Source organism: Phlebotomus papatasi, chromosome 2, assembly GCF_024763615.1.
Source record: "Phlebotomus papatasi isolate M1 chromosome 2, Ppap_2.1, whole genome shotgun sequence".
NCBI lineage: Eukaryota > Metazoa > Arthropoda > Insecta > Diptera > Psychodidae > Phlebotomus > Phlebotomus papatasi.
In genome coordinates this window covers 62,025,979-62,031,424 of record NC_077223.1, presented here as the reverse complement: position 1 = coordinate 62,031,424, position 5,446 = coordinate 62,025,979, and positions in this window count along the sequence as shown.

Below are 5,446 nucleotides of genomic sequence, written 5' to 3'. Positions count from 1 at the left end.
ACAGGTAAAGGCTTACCTGCAAGTAGACAAGACTTTGAAAACTCCAAAGGCAGTAATAAATTAGTGAAGCACAAAGTAAGAGCAAGAGCAAAAAAACTTCGGACTTACGGTTTAGGTACACATATGGCTCAAATCCGTTAATCTCCTCTGTTAATCTCTTCTCGTCCTTTAAGGACGAATGGAACGAATGGGACACCGGTGTCCCAAAAATAAAACCTAATTTTTCAGACGATTTAGCGAACAAAATAACTTTCTGTAGTCAAAGAAATTGTTTTTCTTTCTGGACACAGGTGTCCCACTCGTCCTTAAAGGGTTAAGCAAAATGTTTGGGATTTTTTTTATTTAAGATAGAATATTAAGGGCTGTTTGCTCTTAATATTCAACTTAAATTTTGAAATATAATTAAATTGTTTGATAAGTTTTTAGTGACAATCGGAAACTGTGCTAAACCTCCAGTCTAAACCCTGTATCAAACTCCAAAAGTAGTTTTTAATTAGTTTTCAGATTAATGTTGTTGAGCTGTCAAACTCAAAAAAAAAACATCATGCTTATGACTTCAAGTATATGTACATGTTTTAATGTTTATTGATTTTAGAGGAAGTCTTTCAGGTTTCGAACACCGCCTTAAAACACTTTATATTTTTCCCATGTTAGTTTATGAATCTCACCCAATGGGATTATATTATAGTAGCTAGTCTAAAGCCTCACTAGGTCCTTAAAAATTTGGGAGCCTTGCCCAATTCCCTAGCTTCGGGGAACAAAATTAAAAAAATTAGCCTAAAACTATAATTTTGATGTGTAATTATTTCATAAATTTTGCAGAATTTGTTGTAGAATCGATACGGGTTGTATGATAGTCAGGAAAATACCTTAACTTGAACATTATTCATCACCGAATTTAGTTAATAGTTAGATTATAGAAATAAACTAAAATTGCATAGAACTAATACATAATTGAATTTTGGAATTACCTTAATAATCGTTAATAATCTGTTCCTATCACTTGGAACTAATTCAACCTTCCCTGGGATTTCAAGACCTTTGCAACAAACATGAACTAGCGAAAATTGCTTGAGAAATACGCTGTTTAGAATCTTTTTATTATTTAACTTTGGAAAATTATTAAATGTAATTAATTAAAAGTCAAACAACGTTGAAATCGGACTATGTATTTAAATTCGAACACACTGAAACCAAGTTGGACTCAGGGGGTGAATAAGTCTGCCACTCACGGTACACTTTGAGTGCGATCAGCGCGATTTTGGAGACTGATCGCGTGATCAGTGCGATCTTGGAGACTGGTTGCTGCAATCAGTGCGATCTCGTTGACGATCGCGCGATCAGTGCGATCTCATTGACTGATCGCACGATCTTCCGATCTGCCACTCACGGTGCACTCACTGACCATACTTATTCACCCCCTGGTTGGACTATTACTCAAGTGTCCGTAATTCGAAATTTTACCCCACTTAGTATACAATTTGAGTGAATTTACAACATTTCAAAATATCTCAAACAAGTAACCCGTAATGCTTCATTAGTAACGTTGACAATGTTACGGCTAACTGTATAGTAATGAAGCGTGCAGTTCAAGATTTAAAAAAAAAAACAACAGAAATCCTTCGTGCATGTCTTTTTCCAAAGTTCCAAATAAAACATGCAAACATAACACTTGAACGCCCCTTACAGTGCTGAAATCTTAACAAAGCTCATACTCCTCAGAAGTGGCGTCAGAAGCGCTATGAGAAAGACACAATAATAATTATTAATTAGGCCATATGAATGGATGTTCCATTGAGAGCACCTTCTGTCTCAAGATGCACTGTAGATCATAATTAATTACATAACAAGATTGATTGTACTACCATCTTTATGCAAATCATCTTCCCCTCCAGGTACCTTGTTTGCCCTTGAAGCAACACTGGGGTAACTATACCTCAAACAGCCACAGTCTTTGCCGCAAGAATAATCAATCGAAACCACCCTGACTCGCCCTTCTTCCTGCAAACACATCACGCCCGACAATTCGATCATAGTCGTAATGAAGACGTTCAATGACTCTGATGCAATTACTTCATCAGGAGTTTATCCTTGGAGCCAATCTCACGCGGAAGACTAAGACATACTATATCGGTTAATTAGGAGAACGAACAAAGGTATGTGACATGTTTAATTTTATGTACAACACGCATTGTGGTAATGTTACACAAAGAGTCATCCAGGAGGGAGGTTCATTAGAAAGTTATTTCTAACTTTTTAACGTGACTCGTCCAAAAACCAACTTAGATGTGTGATTTATTACAGAAAATGAGGAAAATTCCTGAAATATATTTTTTCTGTTTTTTTTAACGTATTCATAATCTTGTTTCAAATTTGAGAGTTGTGATTATTTAACTGAATTATAGTTCCTGTTGCAACTTGAATCAAGTACCGGTTATATTTCGAAACTAAAACTAGTAGATCTTAAAACTAAGAAATATTTTAGAACGGTTTCGAATGAATTTGATAAATTAAGAACAAATGAAAAAAACTAGAAAAATAGTTTTTTTTAATTTGTAATATTGCGTAGTGACACTATAGAGAGCGCATTTCTCATTCGAATTGACTCATGTTTGGACTCTTTGGAAAAGTCTTGGAACTTCTGACAAGTTTTAATCCTTTTTGAAACTCTCACTTGCACCCTCGAGCTTTTTAGTGGCCGAGAAAAATTGACTCGTACACCCTGCAGATTCAAATCCTTCTGTAACGACTTCTTTATAACATAAACTACTCGTTGCAGGTAATCAAAGATCTGCGGGGTGTGCGCGTAAATTTCTCTTGGCCACTAAAGAGCTCGCGGGTGAGAGTGAGAGTTTCAAAAATTGGCCCTCTGGTAACGCACTGGTTATAAACCGTTTTTTCGAGTGGCTTATGGATCAATTGAAATCGGTTGTGAACTGGTAAGCGATATATGATACAAAAGTACTTTTACGTATAGCATCGAAGCCACCAATTGTAGCATTTTGAAATACATAAACGTTTTGCCACCCCTTTAACCTATTTATATCATCGCTTCCATATTGTTGTATCATTATATACTTTTAACAACTTTTGAGAACACTAAATATTTGGTGTTAGTAAATAAAATTTAAGTATTGAATATATACTATCTTTTACGATAATTAGAAATGAATTTAAACTACTCGAACTCAAAGGAAGAACAGTATTTCACCATCCGTTTCTCTGGATTGTCTCCTCTGAACATCAAAAGGTAAAAGGAGTAAAAGATATCGACTTCTGATTTCCGATAAACCCTATGAAATAAACATTCTCTTTGGTAAATAAAACTCATTTGAAAATTCGTAGGGTCTAAAATATCATTGATTTCAAATGTAAAAAATTGCGATAGGGGGAAGTGGGGCACCTTTTCAGTTGAGGTTTTTCACCTATTTTTAAATAAAATTGAGCCTTATTGTAATATAATTTAGCTGCATAAACATATTGAGAATTTAAATTTATATCACGATAAGGCTCAATTGTATTTAAAAATTGGTAAAAAAAATACTAATTTAAAAGGATCCCCACTTCCCCCTACTTGCTTATTGAAAGCGACTTGTATAATGCTTCTTTTCTAAATAATTTAATTAAATTCTAAAACTACTAAACAATGAATTCTGTTATCCATGGCCTTATGCAGCAAAAAATTGAAGAAACAAAGATTGTATAAAAATAATTAAATTTTAGTCTGCAAATACTTAAATCTTTATTTAAAAAAAACTAGGACTTTATACAATTCTTTAAAATAATATAAATTAAGCTGTGACTGATTGGTAAGTACGGGGGAAGAATTTAATGCTTCGCACACACTCTGGCTTCTAACACTTTATGTTTTTTCCATGTTCCTTTAATAAATCTGCCCTATATTTTTTTCAAAAAATGTGTAACATAAGATCATTTATTAAAATTTGCTATAAATAAGTTAAGTTCATTAAAGGAATATGGGAAATAGGGGAAAGGCTCATAATTTTGTCTAGTTTCTTATTTTGGACACTTTGAGGATAACATTGGACACTAAAAATAAATTGATTAAAATGATGGATTTTTATTCCAATATTTGATGAATAATGAATTCTATCTAAATATTTGTTCTTTTTGGAAAATTTTAACACAAAATACGTTAAAATTTGAATATGATTTGAGTTGAAATTGCTTTGTTGAAAATTCAGTGTGAGCAATTGCTTACGAGAAATATGACAGAACTTCGTGGCTTACTTCAGTCTTATTTAGTTTTGGTGAAGTACTAACAAAGTTTGTTCGCTGTTTTTGAGTGATATTATTGAATATTCATTGAATATTGTGTTGATTCACGTTACTGATGATTTGTGCATTTGACCTGAAGTGAGATTTGCCTTGTGAATTATATTTTTCGTGTGAAAAATGGGAAATTTTTTAAGACATTCACCAGTGAGGTGATGATTCTTATTTTGGACAGGTGTTTTTCTCACGAAATTTCGTGAAGTTTTAGCTTTTGTGATGACTAGCTTGGACAAATGCCTGGATAAACAAAAGAGCATCATCTCTACGAAAGAGATGTAGCGAGAAATGCCTTGAAAGGCTCCCGGAAAGGTCAGGGAATGAGCGAATCCGCACGTACTTGGAGTATCGAAGTCAACTCACTTTAATGAATGATATGGAAAGTTTCCGGGCTTTTGTGACATTCTACGTTTCCCTTACATGAACAGGAAGAGGACTTGGTAAGATTGGTTCATCAAATGAAGAACAATGGGCATCCTGTTGAGGCGGATTAGCTGTCCAAATTTACAGTCAAGTTGGACAAATTAATAAACAAGTTGTCCAAAATAAGAGCCAAGGTCACCTCTACTTATCAATTCATTTTTAAACGTATTAAAACTAATTTTAATAAAAATAAGACGATAAATAGCTTGCTAAATTTCTAAACAACCCTTCTGAAAAGAGAGTAACAAGAAATGTTTAGTATAGAAAATATCGCACTTCAAACTTGGAACTTCGATGCTTATAAGCAGACTGTCCAAAATTATGAGCACTTCCCCTATATGAAGCGTTCGAAGCCAGAGTATATGCGAAGGCTGCAAGACTTCCTTGAATCCTATACAAATTATAGGATTCAAGAAACAAGAAAAACTCTTCTTATAATTTTAACAGTTTTTGTTCATTAATCACGTAATTTCACAATTATTGAAAAAGGACGTCTTTACTCTTCGCACAATTTAATAGAACTAAATAATTTTTCCTCATTATTTTTGAATTTTCATGAACATTTTCCTTCCAAAATATTTCCACATAAATCTCGGTCAAATTCTCATTGCTGCGTGGAGCGTTATATTGCAGAAGACTCTTGAGATAAAAATAAAAATAAATAAATAAATAACTTCTAGATAATTGCAAATAGGTAACATGAAAAATTATTCACTTTCTCTTTGTCAAA